Below are 19,842 nucleotides of genomic sequence, written 5' to 3' on the forward strand. Positions count from 1 at the left end.
TTAAATACATATTATTAAACAAAGCATGCGTCATTAAAAGAAATGGAAACGGAAATGGAAAGTTGAGCTCATTTAAATGGAAGATTAAATTCATCATTTTTCAAAATTAACTTTTAAGAATGGCAGTTAAATTGTTAAAAAGATTGCTTCTATCATTTATAGAAGTACTTTCAAGGTATTAATTCTTTAAAAGAAAAATTCATATCAAATAAATGGAAATATTTTCTGAATTTTAATATGCTTAATCTTCTTTCAGACTAAATATTATTTTAAAAACATTTATATTGATTTCCGTATTACATTATATCTACAATAGTGCAGCTAATGCTAATTGACTTTTCCTATTAATACTTATTATTTGTTTTCTTTGCTTTTTAAAAACAACTCTATCTATATTCTTGTTCAGTTTTGCTCAGTATTGTACTTAGATTAATATTATTTTAAATGACTGTATTGAAAATTGAGCTGCAGACGTTCAAATAATATCTAATAGTTAGAGAGTAGGTTCTAAAATCAGGAAATTCATATTCCAGCTTCATACCAACCGAAAACTAGTAATATATGAGGTGGTCGCTTTTTTACAGTAAAAAACTTCTAATAAAATGAAGGTGAAAAGGCTTGAAAGATTTTCCTTTTTTTTTAATGGCGAAACGTAGTTGAATTATCAATGTTCAGCTTCTTCGGGATTTTCTATGTTGCTATTACAGGTGTTTTTCCCTCTAAGCACCCATAATACCATCATCAACGTTAGATTGTCGTTGCTGTCTTGATTGATCTTTCGGTGTAAATCACCAATCCGAAATTTACCAAATCATTTTTTTCCGCAGAGAAGGAGCACTACCTAAATAAACAGCCGAAATATTGTTTCTGCTATTTCAACACTCACGCCTTTTCCAAAATTTTAAAAGCATTACATATACAAGTTGAACGTTTTCATTGTCCACATTTAAGAATTTGTCATATTCAAAAATTGATATATTTTATCAATATTCACCAAATACTGAAATCGAAAGACAATTTTAACTTTCAAATGCAAGCAACACATTTAACAAAGCGTCCACATTTTCCTACAAAATGTATTCTGATTCCACTAATGAAATTCAGACATGGCTTTTTGCAATAAACCGTATGCATGAGACACTGAAGTAAAGGGCGACTATTAATGGGGATTCTTTGACAGCGAATTAAGTAAAACAAGAGCATACACAATGCAAAGTATACAACAATTTCAATAGAGTACAAATATAAAACAGTTCAACAACACTATTACATATTTAGCAACATGCTTACTATGTGTTATTGATTTTGATGGCTGGACTTTCAATTGTTTATTCTAAGCACTCCATATGCTTGTTTAATGATACTGCGTCTGATTGCCCTTCTATCTATCATGGTTTATAATATTGTTATTTATTCAATAATATTGTTAGTTTAAATTTTATTATATGGAAGTTATGTTGCATTCTTTTCCTGGTTATATATATTTTTTTCTTTTGTCTAATTGAATGGAAAAATATCATTTTCAACATTGCTTTTTGTATTTTGGATCTCATGTTCTATTGTAAAAATGGCTTCGTCTCTGTACCCATGTAGCTTATATGAAACATTTTAGGACACATTGTTTAACAAACACTGTAGAAGCTATATATTTTGCTGTATTATGGATAACTGATCATGTCGTCTGTTAAAATATTTTTTAATGCCAAATAAATCTATTTTATTACTTATTCGTTCTCAATGACTGGAAAGTAATATAAATATTGAGCTGGAACAAACAAACAAAAAAAAAAATCGGGAATCGAAATTTTAGAGGATTTAACATTTCAAGTTTACGCGTTAATCAAAGGAAAAATATTTTTCGTAACTGATGTTGTGAATCTTTAACTCAAAAAGATGACCTAAATTAAAAAAAGGAAGAGAAAAAAAAACCCATTAACATCATCATTTTGCAAGATTTTACTTGTTCCATTTTTTTATAAAGTAATCCACAGTTTACTTTCTTGAGATAATTATAATTTCTCAAGAATGTAATTTCTATTCTCATTCTACAAAAACAACCAACTTATAGGAGGTTTTAAGAATTAAAAAGATTTAAATAAGAATATTCTCAAAAATTTAAATTATATTTGCCTAATTTTGACATTGTGTATCTTTACATGAAAATTTGATAAAGTAATGTGGATATCTCTATTTCCATGCCCTCAAAATTATTCTACAATATTTGTGACTAATTCATGCATCCTCATCATTTAGTTATCTCATAGAAAGTTTTCAAAAAATTAAATTCAGGCAAAGTGCAGTTTCCAAAAGTTGAAGTCTACATTGTGATCTTTTTATCAATGTATAGGGCAAAAAATTTATAATTTCAACAATCTATGAGTTCAATGTAATTTGTAGCATCAATCACTATTGAGAGAGTCTTAAAAGCTCTCATGGGTTTCGGAGTTTTTGTTTTTCTTTAGTAACTTATTATTATTACATGGGTTCCCCCATCCGCTATCATAATAACCAGCCTACATGGTTTTTGAATGACTGAAGATTGCCTTTAATTATCACGGGATAAATGATTCCTTTAGTATCGTCTGTATGAATTCTTATTGCTTAAATAACCTTCAAAATATTTCAGGGATCATATCTTACAGATTTATATTTCTTAATGTCGAACAAAACAGAAATATATATCACGAAAATGTGGTTTACAAACATCATGAATTCGTTTTGGAATTTTTTGAGGAGGGAACAGCCTACAACTGTTTTGCACATGCCAACTATCAGAAATGAATGAGTTGCTCAGAACATCTGTAGTCAGATCATTTAAATTATACATGCCTTCCAATGCCAAAAGAATATTTTTCCTCTGTCTAAAGCCCAACTGCTTAGAATGTACTTTATCCTTCTTACGCCGTTATTGAGAGTTTTGTTGAATATCTTATACCATGTACGATGTAAACGTATAAGTCTATACAAAGTGGATTCACCCTAGCATTTCTCTGTGGCCTAATTCTAAGGCCATTTTCGAATATGTGGGAAAAATTATGTTATTAAGGCATTCATTTAAGTCACTAAAGAACCAGACGGGATATAAAATGACTCGCCTTCCCCATTCTGATATCATATGGATCTGGGATTTTATTAATGTCATGTTTCCAAAATTGTGTATTTAATGTATTTTGCCCTGAAGGAGAAAAATATATATTCTGAGTATAAATTTTAATCTGAATTTAAACAACCCTAAAAGGAAAATGTAATTTTAGAATCCTTGATAAATTTTGCTTGAATATTATTGTAAAATGATTATCACCTTTAAGAAACTATAGCATTTCTCCAAAAATCACAACATTGTCGCCAATCATTCTATAAAAGGATCCTAAAATGTTCTATTTCACAATATTATATGAGAAAATTCTAAGGTTATTATTTGCAATCATGATTTACATCTGTAATTCAGTTCATCTAACTAATTAGATGACCCTTATTTACCCCCTCTTATAGAGGAGGGAGTCATCTAATTAGACGTGAACTGATATAAATGTTAATCACAAGCGTGTTAAGCTTAGCAGATGAAAATGTTGTAGATTTCTATTAAATTTGGAGCAAATTCCGCTCAGAAGAAGTATGTAGGCCCGGCTGATTGAATATAAGTTAACACGATAAAACCAAAACGCAGAGAGCTAGCTAAATAAACTAAAGCACACAGAATCAACATAAATATTACAGGCATCTAGCAAATTGTGGGCCAAATCCAACGAGGAGTGGATCACCTGTCGGTCTGTACAGTCAGAAAAATTTAAGTGCAATGACTTACATGTATGAAATTTGGGATTATAGAATTATCTGTATGGGATTTTATAACTATAAATGTAGTTCTATGTCAAATATTTGTTTCAATCCATTGCGAAAAAGACGCCTAAATCGAATTTAAATTTTCTATAATCCCGAAAAGTTTTTATAATTTTATAATCTTTCAGTTTTTTATAATTCGTATTTTTTTGCCCTTAATTGTTAAAGAACTCGCCAAGGATAACACAATAATTATGTAAAAAATTAAATTCACACCAATGCCATGGAAGGCTTTGTGGGATAACACATTTATTAGAGAGTATGCGAGAAATTTTGGGAAAGACTACTCCTAAAGAGTGGATTTTTTGTTTTTTTACTTTGCTTATAAATTTGTTAAATCCTTCTTCTAAGAGCTCTGACTTTATTTCTCATAAATTTAAGTTTAATGCTCCAGCAGATAATAGTTTCATCTTCCCGTTTTAATATTTTTCTATTTGCAAAACAAGAATTTGAATTTTTAACTTGACTTTTGAAATTATTTATTTAAACCCTACAGTATTCATTTGAGTAATTTTGAACTATATTAATTAAGTAACCATGTTTGTTGGGTATTAAATCTATTATGGGAAATTTTAAAATTTCCTATTTTTTGTTTTTATTGTTTGATAATTTTAAAATTTTATAATGTTAATAATATATCATCAATCATAAAATGAATGATATCATCGATCTTCCAATGAATAGCTTTGAGAAAATCAATATTTATGATTTTACCATATAATATAAAATTGCGATCATAATATCATAAAATGACTACTATCAACGATTTTTCTATAAATTGCTTTTGAAAAATCAATATTTATCGAAATTATAAGACAGTAAGTTACTTGGGAAGTGGTTTAAGTCAATATCATTGATAATTATTAAATTATGATAATCAATTTTATCGTTAACTAAATTTTGTTGATGTTTGATGGCTTTCTATAACCAAATATTTAATTCTGCCTCAAATGAAAAAATAAAAAATAAAAAATTTAAAGAATGCCTTATTGGAAGCATTTTCAGATTATCCAAGAGAGAAAATTATTTTCGGATGGAAAGCAAAGGATGGGAATAATGTTATACGAAGAATATTTGCTTTGAAGAAAGAATCATTAGTTTGCTTCTAATTTCAATTGGTAAAATTTTGATATTAATATTTAAAAAAACGTATCTAGCAAGAGCGTATATATCCAAGAAAATAATATTTGCTAGAAATTGGAAAGATTTTATGTTAGAGTTGAAGAAATATGGTCATTAATTGATGTCATGTCATAATGAATTTTTTAAATATAAGTTGGTAGTTTATTTTATTATGTCACTGATCCTAGTTAATCCCGATTCTCTGAAATCTATTTCCTTTCTTCCTTATTTTAGAATTTTTATCTCCGGATGAATGATTTTTATAGACCCTCTCTTAATGACTAATAAGTAATATTGAATCTGACTTCGGGACTAGAATGTGTTCATAATCAATGCATTTTTTTATTATTTTCACATTCTTCTGTTTTGTAAACCCTGTTGCCACATTGAAAGACTATACAGGCCTGGTTTAATTTGATTTTTAGAAAACTATCGAAATTTTTCCCATTTAAGACATTATAGGGCTTTAATAACTTTTTTGAAATTAAAACGATTCCAAACTAAGGCAATCTGAATTAAAAGAAGTTTTCAAATAATGTTGGATCAAAAACAAACCAGTTTCTCCTTATTACCTTTGAAGTTATTACCTTTCAAAAGGCTATAACTGCAAGAGAATTCTCCTCCTTTCTTTTATTTGGGGATTTTAGAGTTTCCAAGACTTCTTTTTTAAAATGAAATTCTCATTTTAGTTGCATACAATAATTTGATGTATTTTAGCTAGTCATTTTTTTAATATCATAGTTTGTTTCTAACTCTTCTTTTTTCTTGGATTCGTAATAAATTCATAAATTCGTTCTTTAGAGATGGCAAATTTATTAAATGTCCACCGTTTCTTTCAATTTCTTTAATTCTATTAAATTTTTAGCAAATTTTACTGAGAGAATCCTATTTCTGTATAATTTTCTTAGTTATTTCCGAAGATTTTCTTTGATACCTGCAATATCCCAATATGACGGTCTTTTTCTTAATTTTTATAATTTCCTTAGCTTTTTAAAATTGCATGGCATTTTTTTCACTTATGTATTACTATAAAATGGAGAATAATAATTTGTTGTTTCATATACATATTTTTTAGGATTGCACTCTCTGATTTTTTTCCGGCTTTGAGCTCGAAATTTTGTGTGAAGCATTTACAACCTGTACAAAAATTTCATCATTCAAAGTTTTGTCTTGAAAGTCATCCACACCCGAAAACAACAGTATCAGGTTTAACAGAGTTCAAGTTTGTGACATTAGATACATTAGGCATCAAATTTATTCAATTAAATCTTTATTGATTTATCAAAAGTTTCAAAGTATCCATTAAATAATAAAAAGAAATATAGTGGGTATGAATTTGGTACAGAAAGAAATTCAGTGAAAATAGGAAAAAAAAGCATTATTTGAATTAAAATTCATTGCGATTTGGTGTTATAACTAAAAAAATTAAACAATTTATTCATATCTCAGAGAGACGTAAAAAAAGAAAAAATGAATGTGGCGATAAAAATAACTAGAAAGAAATATATTTATAAACAAAATTTAAAACTGCAATATTTTGACAAGTACCTCATTAACACTTTTGCCATTAAGTATGCCTGCTATCCGTACCACTATCTAATAAGATGCTGACTTCTTTTGTGTTTCTTAATTGTAGTAGAGAAGAGGACATCCAATTAGATAATAGAAGTGAATCATAGATGACTCACAGTGAACAACTTGTTAAAATATGGAAATATAACTTAACATAATCATGTTCCACGCGCATCAAATATAACAGTGAATCTGAACATTTGTTATCATCCTAGAAGGGGGTAATACGACGGTCAACGTGTTTAACATCGCTATTTTTGACCACTAATGAATATTTCCTTAACTCTTTGCCAACCATATTAAACGCATTGTTTTTGTCGAGTCAGCCAGTTTGATGAATTGTATCTTATAAAAAAAGAAATATTTTGGATTGCATAGAGGAATAACCTCAAAAATATTAAATTTGCGGCTGATAATTAAATTTCCCCAAATTTCTGATGGATATTGACGAAATCGGTCAAGTTGTAGATAACTGGACTCTCAGCAAGTTTTATTGCACTCAAACCCGCAAAATTGGAAGGCGGTGTAATAAGGGATCTGTGATGATGAACTAGGTGCCATAAGCTTTCATGTCAAATGAAAATTGAAGAAATCTGTGCAGTAGTTGGAATTGGAAAAATCTGCCATGATTTTTTTTGATAGAAACTGTATTATGAAGTGGAGTTTTTGTGCTTTCTGTTGGTAAACTGTAGGATAGTGGAGGACTTGTAGCCACTGATGGCAGATATAGAAGTCATGAGTTTTTATATAAAATAAACTCTTTGAAATTGAACCAGCGATTGGGGCTAGATCATTCATATTTGATTTTCCAGTCTATTTTGATTTTCTTGTAGGAAATGATGACGTTATTCTTATATGGGTTTCGTGTCATCTAAAGGAAGAAGATTTCGTCAAATGTTGATATAAATTTTATATAAATATCTTATAAAGGTACACCGTTTTTAATAATTATACATATAATAATAGTTATGTGTATGTATAAAGGGATAAAGAATGCCTAAAAGTGTTTCATTAATCATTTCCTATTGGTTACATTTTGTTCAGAAATGCCAGAACCGGCATTGAGATACTATGGCAATCAAAGAGGTAAAATATGGTACATGGAAAAAGATAACTAACTTTTAATTAAATTTTTCATCCTTCTCCTTCTCTCCCTCAATGTAGAATGTAACTTTACGATGCAAAGCTTTAGAAATGCACCGAGAATGCCATTCTACTCCTCTCTCATCTTAGAATCATTTAAAATATCTTCCCTTTGCATCAGCTTCAACGAAGGCTTGGAGTAGACTGAAACAGATACTCAGTAAAATACTCTAAATAATTTAGGAAACATTTAAATTACCTATCAAGAGCGAAATGGAAAATTTCTCGGTACTTTATAAAGCACTTAAAATGTTCCAAACTGCACTCGCAAGTTTCAACCAGAGTATTTAGCAGCGGGGAAACCTATAGAGAAATGTATATATCCATCTTGACAAAAATCTAAAACATGCTCTGAAAGAGTTGTTTATTTTAGCAAAGCGCCATTTATTCAGAAAATAATACACTCTCCAAGTGATTCTTCCGGATTTCTTCGTAAGTGTTTATGTTGACGGATAAAACATTTTTACTAGAGATACGTAAACAGTTAATGTCAAGAAAATATAAAAGCTATTAAATTTAGATTAAAAGATAAATGATGTTATTGTAATAATTTGAAAGGATGGTTACTGTTACTATACAACACTTAAAATGACAGAACATACTAATAACCGAACTTAGTTTAAATTGATTATTTACATAATTTAGACCATAATATTTCTTATACTTCTGTACAAAACATAACTATTAACTCATATACAGTTTTCCACAGAAAAGAATATTTTGTCATAAATATAATAAATGATTGAGAAATTCGGAAATATTTATTTTATAGAAAATGATAGAAATTATAGTATATGAAGAATTTTGTTATTATGCATATTGCACTAACTTGACAAAATCAGCAAATTTCTAGACAATCATATTTAAGTAAATAGTTCAGATTTTCAATAAATGATGAATAATTCAAATTATTTGTTGAAGGTGCTATCTGCCAATGATCTCCAGTAAATTACTATCATTCGCATCGACAAAGACTTACAATTTCTAAATGGACATTTTCCCTTATTTCTGCTAAAGAAAAAGTTAAAGCTATATAAGGAGCGCCATTGCATGACGTTATAGAAAAGTAAAATTTTTGATGGAACAATGACATTGTTTTTTATTTATGTATCTTATTATGTATCATTTTATATTTAATGTACATCATTTTTGTTAATGTTGATTGGATTTTTATTATATTTAGTGCTACTACTACTGAAAGCAGTAATAATGTAATTCTTGGCGTTAAGGGAATAAATATCTTGATACAATGATAAATTCCATAGCCATTATCATTTTTTACTAAATAAAATCAGTTATTTCCCTTTAGACAGACATTTTTATCGAAAAAATAAATCAGTGTTACACTGTAAGAACCCAAATTTTTCAGTTTAAACTTTTCTAATATGAAATTAAAATTTAAAGAAAGTGTGGATTTTATCTTAGTTTCAATATTTTTAAATAATTTCTCCAATTTTCAGCCTCTCTCAAACAGTATTCTGCAATATTTCTATATTGGTTGAAAATTTGAAAGACTATTTATTCTTTTTTCTTTCTTTCTTATATAAGTTAAGCCCATTTAAGTATAATCATGTCACTAAAAAATGAGTGGTTTAATTATGGATTTGATTGGGAATTAATTGGCGAAACAAACGCATTTTAAATTGCATATCTCAACCAATATCAAAGTATCTTAAATATCCTTAAATATGATTCTTCTCTCTATTAAGACTATTGTTCTTATATATGCTTCTTACATTTTATCTTCATTTAATTTTTTACAACAAAATTTTGGATTATGCATTTTCAAATATGTGAGAATTTTGGTATACCTAAAAGAAACCAAAGCAAAAGAAAGCATAAAACTACTTTCGTATTTTTTCTGCTTAATCCCTAAGCGAAATAAAATTCCTCAACTCATCATAACTTTTTTGAAAATGAATTCAGTAGCGCTGATTCTTTGTCAAGGAAGAAATTAAAAAAGGAACTATACTTTTCCTTTTTCGTGTGAATCATCTGCTACTTTTCATATGAAATCCATTTTACTTCCATTCCACATTTGAAATCTCTGAAGGATAGAAACATTTAAACATCATTTGAAGTCTAGTGCTTGCATAAAACTGCTTGAAATGCATCTGCTCATGCATATACAGAACCTACTGTGTTGTGAATAATGCGAACGCAAAGGGGTTCATGAGAAGATCTACACATCATTACTAGGTGCTTTTCTTTAATTTTTTTTTCTTTTGCACTTGAATTTTATGTTTTCTTTCCCCATCTTGAATTATTCACATAAAGCTAGATGGCTATGAAGATAATAGGTTGCAAATGCAGTTTCAGAATTTTGTTAAAATGAGTTACAAATCTTCATTCCTTTTCTTAAAAAGATAAAATAGATTCCTCTTTCACTCAAAAAGTATATTAATTTAATCCTTCCGAAAAAAAGCATAATTTTATATTTTGATGTATTGTTATGATTCCTGCTTGAAATCAAAACAGAGTACAACTTTTGGGACAATTAAGCATTTGAAAAGCTAATCTCTACTAATAATGAAGATGAATGTGTGTGTGCGTTGATACTCAACAGGCTATACCGTTTTACCTACAATTGGCACATTTGGTGCATATATACCATGGAGGGTGGGAATGTGCATAAAACAGAGTAACCATATAGGACAAAAATTATACGGAGTTGAAATCGCTTTTATTATTTTTTATCGAGTAGCAACAGCCAAATTTAAACAAATAGTTTTGTCAGCTTTCCAGACTGCTTTACTGAACGACTTACAGTTGCATTTAATTCAACGTTTGGTTATTTAATTGATATGAAAAAATTATTAAAAATGTTCTGGAGAGGACATGATTTGTATCCAAAATATCCATTCAGTTTGAAGAATTATGTAATTGAAAGCAAGAATTAGGCATCAACCAGAAAGATTAATAGAGCTATAATGCAAGCGTCGCCATTTCCATATAAATAATCGCTACGATTTAAAGGTTTGGAATGGAAGGCCATAGCAACGGTAATTATTATCTCAGTAAAACGGCTTTTACATTATTTTAAAACTAACAAAACTTCCCTTTTTAATGATATCAATTTCATTTCCATTTTCATTATTTTTTTATATTTTTGTATGTAACTTAATGCACTAGCTAAAGCAATGTTTTTAATGTTAATTAAATTTATTCATCAAATTTATCCACCAAAATATTCAATTGTATACTTTTATCTATATTAAAATTAAAAAAATACTTTCTTTGATTTTAATTCCGAATAGGATTTTCTCTTCTACTTTCATTTCTTAATATACGCATTTTTATTTTGCACCTGCATTAATTTGTAGTAAATTGATTAAATTGATTGATTTTTTAGCCTTATCAAATAACAACTTGACTTTTGAAAAATGCTTTCAATATTAATCATTTAACAGTTTAAAAAATCCACATTCAGGATAAACAGCTGGTCAACAAAGGTAACTAGATTCAATTAATTATAACATGTATGGTTTTAGTGTCTGATTTAAATGTTCGTAACAAGTTTTGATCTTTTTGTAATGCAGAAGCAAAACATTCTGGCGTATATACAGCCTAGGAAGTCATGGACATTTGGCAAAATATAAGAAATTTTAATTAAGAAAAATATTAAAGAGTATGTTTGGTGAAACCAAATAAAAACATTTTGTGTCATTTAATAACAACAAATAAAATCTAATAATTCTTTATTAGAGATTATTTTAGTCATTTTTTTCCTATTAAACGCCTTTTTTCATGATAGTAGTGCCAGTAAATTTTTGTATCGAAGTATCTTCAATTTTGACAAACATTTTTAACATACAGAGATAAAAAGAAAAAATTGACATTTATAATTTATTCCTATATTCCTGCCTTAAAATTTGATCTATTTCAGCCTCTACAAATATATGTTAATCAGGTTTCTTTTCATTATTTTATTCAGAAAATGGTTCTTTTACTTTTGCCATTCTGTTATTAAATTTATTAGATTCAGAAAGCGGAAGTTCGAATTTTATCTATTATTTTCTCATCTTCATTTAAATAAGTTTTGGAGGTTTAGTTTTGATCTAATGTTATCAGAATTTGCTGTCTTCAATGCACGATGTATCGTGCATTCTTGGAATTTTGCTTCGAATGTTATTCCCATCTCTTGTGCCAAAATTCTTTGAAATATCTTTAATTGTGTTTGCGTCAGGAAAAATCTGATAACTGCCTGAATGAGTCTCTTTCGTAACATATTTTAAATAACAAAGGAATTGTTTAAATTTTCTCTCACAAAATGAAATGAAACTTTCCCTTTTATTTTCAGTATTTAAAATGCTTAAAATCATTGGCACAAACTGGCGAGTTAGGCAGCCATCGATGGTGTAAAAAGTATTAAACTTAATTAAACAGAAAACTAAATTATGCCATATATCTTTTTATTCATGATTTAAACTTTATATATTTGATTTTTATGACTTGTTTATACTATAAGAAAAGAAAAATATATTTCTTAGTTTGACAATATAGCCTTTAATATTTTGTTTCAAACTGTTAATTTTTTTGTTTATAATAACATCTCGTTGCTATTTGCTATAGTAACATACATAAACTTATATAAACGCATACATATATAAAAATAAATGTTTCAAAGATAATTCAGTATATTATCATATTACAGCAATTAGAAAGTTTTTAACTGAAGTGAACTAATTTTTTTAAATAAAGTGAAAGTTTGCTATTCATCTTACTTTGAATATCTCCATTTTTATTATTGCGAAGCAAAAACAAAATTACAAAAAAAAACCTGATCATTTAATATAACTCAGCAGTACAAATCTAAAGTTTCTTTTCTAAGAATATATAGAAGTAGGTATTGAAAATTTTGAATGTTAGTATTGAAATAATTTATAATTAATAAAGGGCAACACAATTATTATTATATAAAGTTCATGTTTTTTTCACACTTTAGTTCATTTCATCTTATGAATTTATTATTAGTTCGTTTCACACTTTAGCTCATTTTCATGTTTTCCCACTTTAGTTTTAGTTCATGTATTATAAAACACTTTATATTAATTATGTAAAGTCAGTGTTTATGTAATTAATAAAGGGCAGCACTTTAAAGTACTACTTATATGTTAAAAGTAAAATTAAAAACTATAACATCTGCAATATTTGTCAATCCTTTTTTTTTTAAATTCTTATCAAAATTACGAACAGACAAATTTTAATCTGCTAAGAGATTTCCCTTTCCCTTTAACGTTCAAATTTTTATGTATTCTGAACTGGAATTTTGTAATCTTGTGTATTGCTTTTAAAGCATATTGACGTGAAGTTTAAACAAATTAATTAAAGTAAATATTTGTTAACAGTATTTTTTTTATCTTATGACAGTTAATATATATAATATCAAAGTGAGATAGTGGAATTCGGAATACTATATTTTGTATTGGCAGCTGGTCAACATGCCCAGCTTTGACTTCAGCAATCTTTGGAAGAACAATTTACACGCTCCTCTCTCTCTCTAGTCTTTGGGATAAACGGTAAAAAAAAACATTCAACTTTGGAACTAGAGAAAGATGCGTTATGAATCAAAAATTTGTGGAAAACATTAATGGAAACAATTAACTCAGGATCAATGGATCATCGATATTTAACAGCTAGAAGTTTAACAAGGACTTTATATTAGTGCCGTGGGTTCACACACGGTCAGTCCTGATAACTGTGCATAATAAGTAACTGATATAAAGTGCGCAGAGTGTTGCACTACATTTTACGCCATTATTCGTATAAAATCAAAACGTTTTAGCAATTGACACTCGGTTATCCTCGACCAAGAATTGATTTTGACAGCGTCATTCTTTCCAGAATAGATGATAACGAATCATAGATTCGAAATATTTAGTGGACTGATAAAGTGCATTTCACTTTATCAAGTAATGTCAGTTCACATAATTGCAAGATATGGGACTCATACAACTCTCATGTTGTTTTTGAAAAAATCTTTGCGTTAAGATTTTGAAGCAGTTTAACGTGGTAGAACTGCTGACTTTATTATTGGTCCAGTTTTATTAAAAAAAACTTTACATCAATATAAGTATTTTCGCTGAATCGTATAGGGTAAAAGTTACAGTAAATAATGAGATCCTCTACTCTGCAAGAAAGAAAAGGCCTAAATTCAACAATATTTATGCGTAATGTAGCTCCACCTCATGTTATTCAGTATTATTCATCATTAGTCAAGTAGTAACTACCTCATATTAATCAAATATTTCATTAAACGTTTGGCAGGAATTACATAATTAGCTGATATTTCCGAAATGCTATCCATCTCATCTATCTGGATTGATTCCTCGAGACTTTTGATTGTGTATTTAGAAAGAGAGGTATTTAAAAGACCTCATTTTTAAAGACAAATATTTCTGTTGATGATTTAAAAAGCAGCATTACAAAAAAATGTCATAGAAATTCAACAGAAAACACTAGCCGCTACAACAACTGTACCATTTGCTTGCACTTGAAAGCTAATATATTAAGCTCGTATTGTAATAATTCAGGTCATATCTTATAGAAGAGAAAAATACATTATAATTTCCAACTACTAAGTAAGGCCAACAAAGATGCACCATCTATCAAAACAAATCGAATGAATTATTTTTTATTGTGAAATTTATTTCCCAAACCTCTCAATTTAGAAATACCAAATTTCTTCAATATACTCTAATTAACTCTTCTTCTAGAGTCCTTTAAAAGCTTTCAGTTTAATTATAACGACTCTGTATGATTGATCCTGAATTTGATTGCTTATCCAACGGTATGGCCCGTAGTGCTTGAATTTATATACATATACGCACTCGTATGCAAATGTACTCATCATATCATTATCACAGCTATATAAAAAGTATTACATGAGAAAAATGTGACATATTTTATTATACCAAATTTAAAGGGGGGAGGGGTAGTTGTCATATGTGCATCCTATATTATAGTTTAGTTATTATACATGAGTCAGTCCTTCAACTAACAGATGATAAAAACAAATTATGAGCAAACACTTGAAATTAATTCCAAATCCTCATGGGATTACCTGCGTCTTTGTTGTCTTCTATAATAAATACTGCCTGCATGTTGTAATTTGGCTTTCAGTTACGCTTTAGCTGAAAATATTTAACAAATTTAGTTGCTTGAATAGAAAAATGTAAATACTCTCTTTAGTAATACAATATTCATGAATTATTCTGAAATAAAAACAGCAAACATTCCAAGTCATACAGGAAATGTGTCCCACATGTAAATATTTGCTTATTCCTACGTCAATGAACTTCAACATTTAAAAACTTACGATTTTTAAATCCTTTGAGTTTTCATGGCTCATAAACCATCTTTGAGGAAATAAGAATAAAAAAAATTGTTAAATAGCAGCATTAAGCTAATATATATATAATATTTACTTGCAAAAGTGCAGCACTATGTCTAATTTTGACATTCTTCATGATTTATATGCAAAAACTCTAGTCAAACATTTCAGTGAAATTTATTTCCCATATTTGTTTTGTGAAAAGAATAGCTCTTGTCGCATACTGAATAAATAATTGTTTAAGTTTATTTATCCATGAAAATACAAAACGTCTCATTATCTTAATAAATTTAGAATCTCTGTAGTAGATTCAGGAAATGGTGAATAATTTTTAAAATTATGTTATTGAAATTTCAGCCTTTTTAAAATATTAGTTTATTTTGTTTTGAAAATTCTGTGCAGCCTCAAAATTATTGGCTATAAGATTATTGAATAGCTATTAATATGGAGTGTAGGAGAAAATTCTAACTGCATTTCAGATAAATCTCCTCAAGAAAATAATTTCATTTTAATGCAATATCTTTTTGTTAAAATTATATTAACTGTTTTATTAATTATTTACAAAATTGTAAAAATTGAATCAAATTAAAACGTTGAGGATTGCAATTTTTTTTACTTAAAAAGGTTACTTAATTATTTAAATCAATCTAATCAATTCTAGAAAACTCGTTCCTTAAAACCAATTCTAATTTCCGTGCAATTCTCTTGCCCCAGACTTTTTAAGCTATCTTAAAATATAATATTCAATTCCTAATGATATTCAAACATAAATAATTTCTAAAATTTTATATTTTGATTCAAACCTAACAATCACTTCAATATAATTTAAGAAACGAAATTCTTTCTTCTTTTATACGATTCATTGCATAAATTCTGAAACCATAGGAGTTCATAAATTCTGAATCATATCATAGTAAAAAATCCTTTTAATTTACTAGCGGCACAGTCTCTAGAAATATATCGTATCTTCGCTTCTAATCGATATATCATCAAAATTTCAGTAGTTACACGAACGTTTGTTTTTCTCATCAAAGTTACCAAGTTTGTAACCAAGCCCAGGGGGTGGATATTGTTTTGGCATTCATTTTGGAGCTCATAATATATTGTAAAACTATACCTGACCATGAAGATTTTTTTTTTTATATTTAGATAAGTGATTTAGTTTATATGCATTAGAAAAAAATAAGTTAACATGATTAGATGTTTGTAAGTGAATAAATCAATTCGCAAACATATGCAATCTAAAAATATTTGCATTTATTTATAGAGCAAGTTGAATATTTTATGGGTATAACGCTAAGATATTTCAAAGATATCGAATCATTAATATACATTATAATGAACAATAACTACTCGATTTTAAATTTTTCTATGAATTGAAATTTTATATTCTAGCCTCTTAGAAATTCTAGATCTGAAGATCATGCTAAATGCTTCAAATATTGACGTACACTTTGCTTATTGTAATCTTAAATATATTGTAGCGATTCATAAAGTGAGAGTATACTGAGCCAGATTGTTTTAAGTTTTTCAATTGATAAAGAAAACAAACAGAAATGATCCAAATCTATTGTGTATAAAGTGGACAGAGGAATTTGGACAAGATCGGTTTGAGATTCATGTTTGCATAAGAAATTACTATTATATTTTCCTTTCTTGCAAAGTGTCTTCTATGATATTAGTGTATTAAAGTTGATTTGGATGGTACAACATGACATTGCTACTGCAAATATATTATTATCAGAATTACTCTGCATTTTTCAATGTATCATAGTGGATAATAAATATTCTTGCTTCTATTTACATTGTCATTGTAACCAAGAGCCGATTTGAAAATTTTACTAAAAGCCGTATAGATATAGTGTTGAGGAAATTATGGCAATTTTATATAGTATTAAATAAAATTCCACATTTCTTAATCTCCTCGCCAGTAGTTCTGAAATGCTGATTTAATTATATGAAAGCATAGTGTCCAATTTTAATATAAATAAAATATGATGCATTATTAAGCTAAGATATGAATTAACAGTTAACTAAGAATAACCAACTAAGTTAACTAATTTGCTCTATTATTCTTCCTTTTCCAACATAATGTAAAATATACACATTGTATCCATTCTTCGCAACATTTTTTGAGGAGTTTTAATACATGCAAAAAATTATATTGTTCTGTAAATCACACAAGTACAATGAACATATTTTTACTTACCCTTCTTAGAAACCTATCTATTAAATCTTCATTTGTTTTGAAAAAAACATTTCAGCATCTAAATTTTAAAACTTGCTCAAACACTAAAACAACTATAAATCTTATCACTCTACAAGATCTACGCTATTTTGGAAATCGTAAAACCTAAACCTTCAGTCTCATACTACTTTCTCTGAACTCATACGAAAGCTGAAACAGAAGAATGCAAGCCTTAAAACCTTAAACTAAAAAGAAAAAAATAATAATCAAAACTTGTGTTGAAGAAATCCCAGAACTAACATATATCAAAATGACTTTTTTAGAATAATGCTCTGGGCATTTTCATTAAACCTTTTAATATATTGCTTCGGAATATAAGAAGTTTCTTTAAAAACATATAATAATCTTGTTCAGAGAATTTCATTTTATTTCTGTTTTTTTTTATATATTAAATTCAGAACATGAATTCAATATTTTATCTCACATTTTTCATTTACTCTTTCATAAGAAGTACAATCAAGTGAACTTTCTTTTCATTATTTTAACAGTCTTGACTTAGGAGATTATTCATTATTTATTTTAATAATAAATCATTTTATTTTTATAATAAATAATGAAATTTGCAGAAAACTCAAAACATCCTGACACTTCGAATAATATTAAAAATTGCTGCTTCTATGACTCAATTAGTAAAACCTGAAGATAGGATATAATTAAAATATCTACATTTATGCTTCGCAGAATTAAAATTGAAAAATATCATAAAATTAGAAAATTTTAAACATACATGTTTTCTCAGTTTTAAATTTTGAAAAAAGAAATCAATTTGGTATTCGTTTATCAAATCTAGAAAATATAAACTTATTCGCCTCTTATTGTTTAACTATTTATGATGTTGGCCAAATTTAAACTTAACTCTATTAAAAGAATTTAGTGAAATGTTATGGACATATTTGTTCTTATTCTTATATATATAAAATAAACGCAAATAATAATAGATGATAAATTCTATCGTTATTGGAACTGTAATGGTGGATATATATACATTTAAAAGTTATTTATTGTTATAGAGCTGACGCAATATATTGATAAATTACCTAATATCAGTAGCAATATATAAGCTCTTGTATATTCTTATATATAAGCTCTTATATAAGAATGGTGTTACTTATCGCATCAATATCATTGAATAATAAAATTAACTTTAGACAACTGTTGGAAAATAGAAAAATACCCTATTTTGTAAAAGATAAAAAAAAAAAGAAACACAACAAATAAAATGATTATAGCTATTTTCTTAAGAGTATCATTTGATTCAGAATTTCTTTACTCAATTAGCTTATATTATTAATTATTGAAATTCCTTCTCTAATTAATATAATCTGATATTTATTTAAATTATTTGAGCTCTATTAATATAAAATACAATCTTTTTGTAAAATGTGTCACATTTTTTAAACATTAAAATTATAATTTTCATCATTTATAATGTCAGTGAAACTTTTAAAGGTGTCATCATATTTGATAGATTAATAAATTCATTTTAAATTATTCGGATATTTTTAAATACGAAATATGGAAAGTAAAAACTCAAGAACGAATACCAATATTACCTGTTTAACATATAAGATAAACCACAATAAAAAGGCATTCAATAATTAATTTTATTTCCAAATTTCATTATTTAAATAAAAATATTAATTTATTATTCAAACAAATATTATTTAGTTAGTAATATAAACTAAAACGAGCAATTAATAATAATAATAATAATACAATTGAATAAAAGCTAATCTAGCTTTTTTTTTGGGGGGGGGGGCTCGAAGTGTGTCTTAGTTGCTCACAGTTAAGTAGACATCAGTTGCTTTCCGCCCAATATTGTATAATGCTTAAATGCAATAAAAGTAAAATATATAACAATCGATCCCATTTATAAACATAAATCTCATTAATATATTGGCTTGCAAATATAAACATTTTATTTGTTTCTCTTGCATTTATATTAAAATTTGATGCTCATATATATCATCACTTGGCTTCATAACTTTTGAAAAAATATCTGTTATTTTAAATGAATTTCGTATTCCTCTTCTTATCCCAGTAAAAAAAGAAATATGATCCCCTTCTAATCCCAAATAATAAGAATCAACCATAGTTTCATTCCAGATTATCTATCTTCTTCAAATGAACTCTTGTAACATTCTGACGATCAGCTCTATCTTCCAGACTTCCCACTAGCTTCTGATTTATAATTTCTTGTTTTTTTTTAACCTTCGTAATAAATCAAGGTATTCTAAATTAATTATATTTGCTCTAAACTGTTCATGATTATAAGTAACCCAAATACTGTCTGCATGTGGCTGTTCTTTAGAGGAATAGCGAAATGTGCTTTGGCTGGTTGTTTAAAACACAAAAAATTCATTTGCAGTAAATAAAATAACAGAAAAACGTCTCTAACACCGTGTTAATTAGATGTTTCTGATATGAAACTATTACCGCCAATAACATAGTTAGTTTTAAGGCTATAAATGGTCATAACTAGAGGCATTTTCTCTTATTGGGTTCTAAAGTAGGTGAAGCCATCAGCAAGAGAATTTATACTTTAATGTCCAATGGGATGCAGAAAAATTTGTTCCGTATACAG

The sequence above is a fragment of the Argiope bruennichi genome, chromosome 1, assembly GCF_947563725.1.
Source record: "Argiope bruennichi chromosome 1, qqArgBrue1.1, whole genome shotgun sequence".
Lineage (NCBI taxonomy): Eukaryota > Metazoa > Arthropoda > Arachnida > Araneae > Araneidae > Argiope > Argiope bruennichi.